A 6,000-nucleotide genomic window follows, 5' to 3' on the forward strand; every position below is an offset into this window, starting at 1 on the left:
CTTCCACATGACCGTCCACAAAGACAATGGCAGCTAGCAATGCACCGCCTCAGCTTTGGTTTCCATTTATTTCAATGGAGGATGCATCCCAAGGCATTTAAGCATCCCTAATACAACAACACCCCCCACAGTTCTACTGAGCCAAATCACCATAGGTTCAATAGTGATGCATAACCCGCACCCCCTAAAATTTAGGAATTCTTGCAGTGTGTGTTTCTAGGGGCTGGCGCTCCAGGTTAGGGTGGCATTGGTGCCCTCTCCCATTCTGTTTGCTTTTTACAGTCAACACACAGTGAATAAAGCTGGAACATGGTGGCCGTGTGTCCTGTCCATTATAGCGGCTGCCTGATGTAACCGCGACAAAGTTATACCGACTTTTCTCTTCTACGGATATTTTGCGATTTGGCAATAAGAAAACAGACTGGTGTTGTACTACTATGTGGATAAGAAGAGTTAGGTCCCCTGCACACAGGAGGTAGCGGCTGCGGATTTCCTGTGCGGATTTACGCACGGAAAATCCACAGCGGATTACGGTATCAGCCATGTGGATGAGATTTGAACAGTCTGTAAGGCCATGTTCACACAGGGCGGATACGCTGCATAAAAGTACACAGCCTATCCGCTGCAGCGAATGAGAACATGAAGTCTACAGGTGTCCGGATTTTTGCATCGTACGCTTGATACTGATACATGAACACTTTTTGGCACGATTATTAAGCAAAATGCGGCAAAAATTGCCTTAACTTGTGTTAGAAAAAATATTGCAAGTGACTGCGCCATATTTATGAAAGACTGATGCCAGATTTCAACAAAGATGCATCAAAGGGGTGTGGCTAAACAATTGACGTCAAAATATAGACGTACATACGATATACGACAGCCATGAGGTGGCGTAAGGAAGAGACGTGCGGCTTGTATGGTGGCGCAATTTGCTCTTATATTATAAAGAATTTTTCTAGTGATTTTTTGTATAATTTTCATACAGTTTTTGATCTATACAACCTATATGCAAAGCAAATTGGTATATACGTCACCGACACATAATCACGACCCCCCATCCCTCCAAAAAAATATTTAGGTAAACCAAAAATAATAAAATAGAAGAACCTCCTTTGCTTAGGCTTCGTTCACATCTGCGTTGGGGTCCCGTTCTGACGTTTTGTTGGAGGCGTCCGTCACAACCGGACCCTGAACAGACACAAATGGAAACCAGAGGTTTCCGTTTCCATCACCATTGATTTCAATAGAGACAGAGCCGGTGCCCGTGGTTTCCGTTTGTGTCTGTTGTGCGCCGGATCCGTCGTTTTGCTGGAAGTAATAGTGTAGGCCAGACAGGACGAAGAAACACAGAATTCTGGGTAAGTATAAGAGCTTGTCCACATGTAACGGAATTTTCTGCAGCAATTCCGCACAAACTACGAAACATTCCGCTGCGGAAAAACTGCACCACTTCCTGCGTTTTTTACTGCAGAAAATGGTGCGGATTTTGCTGCGTTTTTCTCAATGTTGGGAGATGGTGACGTCTATTCTGAAAAACGCAGCAATTCAGTCCACTATCCTCAGCAGGAATTTTCATGACGCGGTACGAAAAATACGCACCGCACGTAAATTTCTGGGCGGAACGTTTACGCAGCGTGTGGATGAAATTTGCTGCTTATGTATTCTGCTGCGTATTTTCCGTCTGCGATAACGGACAGAAAATACGAAATTCCGCTACGTGTGGACGAGCCCTAAGAATTTTTTCTGAGTTGTATTTTTTTGCGGCAGAATGGCGGCCTTTCAACTGCAAAAACGCAAAGTCTGCTATTTGTTACGTGTTTTACCACCCCATTGAATTCAATAGGGAAAACCTGCAACATATAAGCAGCGATTACCAAATACAATTGACGTACTGCGGATTAAAAAAACGCACATCAATTTCTGAGCGTTTTCCACACTTATCATTTAGTCAAATCTCACGCGCTCTGCTACTATTGTATTACGCTGCGGACTTTCCGCTGTATTAACGCTACGTGTGAACTTACCTTTACAGCATACTCAATGTAGAAGATCTGAAATCTGCACGTGACACGTGCGTTTTTTTTTCCCTGCGGTAGATCCGCTACGTGTGTGGGTATCGTAATGGCGGTCATTGCTGTGAGACTTCACGTGGAGGTCGCTCAGGATGCTTAAGTAAAATACACTTGTTTTCTTACCTGATTTTTCTAGCTTTTTACTCTCAGCTTGCCATAGATCAAGTACTGTATTGAATTTGGTGTCAAATCTAGCAGATGAGCTTCAGAGAGGGGGAGGAGAGAGCAGGGGCTCTGCATTTCTATGAAGCCTGGGTGACTTTGTGACTAAATGATTGCACCATAGCTTCTGTATCTTAACTACTTCCTGAACCCATGAACAAGAGGAGATCAGGGGCAGAACTGGCTGATATGGTTTCTCAAGATATTAAAACACATTGGTTGCGTTGTAAAAATTCATGACAAATACCTTTATAAAATATTTTTTCTAGTATTTCAATACCAGGTCACCATTGATTGCGTCCTATAAGGATTTCAGTGTAAAAGCTAAGAGGCGGTGAGGCGAGATCAGGGACTATGATTTTACGTGGGGACAGGAGAACTGTGACTGAGAACTGCTGTAATGTAAGTGCCTCCTGAATACAGCTACAGGAAGAGGAGTGGACGCTCAACTCTGCTACATCATGTTAAATAGAAGATTTATCTATTGGAACATAAGTGACAATCAGCTCTGCTACATCTGTACAGTTCACATTTCCTTGCATTGATGGCGATAACTGGTATTAGGGCAGTAGATAAACTGCTGGCAACACAGTGATATCATGACATAGCGGGGGAGACTTACTGCAGCTCAAAGATTGCCAGTCTGCATTAGTTTTATGCCGTCTAAGTCTGCCAAATTTATCAAGGGGGCGCATGTAGCACGATAAATTTGGCACATCTTGCTAGATAGGGTAAGACACTTTCCTCTTCCTTATGGCAAGCGCTTTACACCAAAAGAAGCCACATGCCAATAACAAATCTGGCGCAGTTTAATGGGGTTTTTACCAGAATTATAAATTATCACCTATCCACGTACTCCATCATTCCCATAGAATCTGAATGGAGCGGCAGCACGCGTGCTCGGCCGCCATATGTACCTTTATACGGCACGCGTGCTCGGCCGCCATATGTACCTTTATACGGCACGCGTGCTCGGCCGCCATATGTACCTTTATACGGCACGCGTGCTCGGCCGCCATATGTACCTTTATACGGCACGCGTGCTCGGCCGCCATATGTACCTTTATACGGCACGCGTGCTCGGCCGCCATATGTACCTTTATACGGCACGCGTGCTCGGCCGCCTTATGTACCTTTATACGGCACGCGCGCTCGGCCGCCATATGTACCTTTATACGGCACGCGCGCTCGGCCGCCATATGTACCTTTATACGGCACGCGCGCTCGGCCGCCATATGTACCTTTATACGGCACGCGCGCTCGGACGCCATATATACCTTTATACGGCACGCGCGCTCGGACGCCATATGTACCTTTATACGGCACGCGCGCTCGGACGCCATATATACCTTTATACGGCACGCGCGCTCGGACGCCATATATACCTTTATACGGCACGCGCGCTCGGACGCCATATATACCTTTATACGGCACGCGCGCTCGGACGCCATATATACCTTTATACGGCACGTGTGCTCGAACGCCATATATACCTTTATACGGAACGCGTGCTCCGCCACCATATATACCTTTATACAGCACGCGTGCTCGGCCGCCATATATACCTTTATACCGCACGCGTGCTCGGCCGCCATATATACTTTTATACAGCAAGCGTGCTCGGCCGCCATATATACCTTTATACAGCGCGCGTGCTCGGACGCCATATATTCCTTTATACAGCGCGCGTGCTCGGCCGCCATATATACCTTTATACAGCGCGCGTGCTCGGACGCCATATATACCTTTATACAGCGCGCGTGCTCGGACGCCATATATTCCTTTATACAGCACGCGTGCTCGGACGCCATATATATACCTTTATACAGCGCGCGTGCTCGGACGCCATATATACCTTTATACAGCGCGCATGCTCGGACGCCATATATACCTTTATACAGCGCGCGTGCTCGGCCGCCATATATACCTTTATACAGCGCGCGTGCTCGGACGCCATATATTCCTTTATAGAGCGCGCGTGCTCGGACGCCATATATATACCTTTATACAGCGCGCGTGCTCAGACGCCATATATTCCTTTATAGAGCGCGCGTGCTCGGACGCCATATATATACCTTTATACAGCGCGCGTGCTCGGACGCCATATATTCCTTTATACAGCGCGCGGGCTCGGACGCCATATATACCTTTATACAGCGCGCGTGCTCGGACGCCATATATACCTTTATACAGCGCGCGTGCTCGGACGCCATATATACCTTTATACAGCGCGCATGCTCGGCCGCCATATATACCTTTATACAGCGCGCGTGCTCGGCCGCCATATATACCTTTATACAGCGCGCGTGCTCGGCCGCCATATATACCTTTATACAGCACGCGTGCTCGGCCGCCATATATACCTTTATACAGCACGCGTGCTCGGACGCCATATATACCTTTATACAGCGCGCGTGCTCGGCCGCCATATATACCTTTATACAGCACGCGTGCTCGGCCGCCATATATACCTTTATACAGCACGCGTGCTCGGCCGCCATATATACCACTTTACAGCAATTTGTGACAGAATTTTGGTGCATTTTAATTAGCAAATCTCCCCTCCTTTCTTTTGAAACTATAAAACTATTGCAGTATAAGTTTAGGGCCAAGTGAGCACTTTGAAAACTTACTTTTTCTTTTTTTTTTTTTTAAATACAGAGATAGAAAGAAAAAACAAAAACCGATTCCTCGTGCAACTTTTTTTTTTTGCCAAAATATTGGTGTAAATGTGCAGTTATCATCATCTCGAACATTTATGTATGATAGATGTTGGTCACACCTCTGAAACCCATATCTGTCACTAGAACAGGGCCCCCCTGACCCCCGCCCTACCTTCTGCCGCTGGGCTCTGGTGACTGAGTTTATAGTTGGCCAGGTTTTCCAGAAACAGCTGAGCGGGTTTGGCTACGATGTTTCCGTAACTTACACAGCAGTAAGTGGGAGTTCCAAAAACAGCGTAGCACAGCAACTATGCGGTTTCCATAGCGCCCAAATTCCAGAAACAGCGTCACTCGCTGTTTTGGTAAATTCTATCCACTTCTATGGGAATTCCAGAAACAGCGTAGCAAAACACACTCGGTGGATGAAGACCAGTGACAGAAGGCCAGGGGCCCCGTTCTAGACAGGTGGGACCCGCATCTGTCGGACATTTATGGGAATATTTTATAGACATGCCCTAAGCGTTGAAGATGGGAATACAGTCGTAAGGAAAATAAGTGTCTCGCAAGTTGCACCAAATTAATTTTGACACATGTAAAATTTTTACCGACGGAACCAAACTTAGAATATCAGCGGGAGAGCGGTCAGGGTGCTGCGGCCATCAGAAACCAGCCTAAGGGTATGTGCACACACACTAATTACGTCCGTAATTGACGGACGTATTTCGGCCGCAAGTACCGGACCGAACACAGTGCAGGGAGCCGGGCTCCTAGCATCATACTTATGTACGATGCTAGGAGTCCCTGCCTCTCCGTGGAACTACTGTCCCGTACTGAAAACATGATTACAGTACGGGACAGTTGTCCTGCAGCGAGGCAGGGACTCCTAGCATCGTACATAAGTATGATGCTAGGAGCCCGGCTCCCTGCACTGTGTTCGGTCCGGTAATTGTGGCTGAAATACGTCCGTCAATTACGGACGTAATTAGTGTGTGTGTGCACATACCCTAAGGCCGCATTCAGACGGCTGTAATACAGCAGGATTTTAGCGTCCATATTACGACTGAAAATCCTGGCCCGGCCGCTACTCTAAGGGTATGTTCACA

Source organism: Rhinoderma darwinii, chromosome 5 (assembly GCF_050947455.1).
Source record: "Rhinoderma darwinii isolate aRhiDar2 chromosome 5, aRhiDar2.hap1, whole genome shotgun sequence".
NCBI lineage: Eukaryota > Metazoa > Chordata > Amphibia > Anura > Rhinodermatidae > Rhinoderma > Rhinoderma darwinii.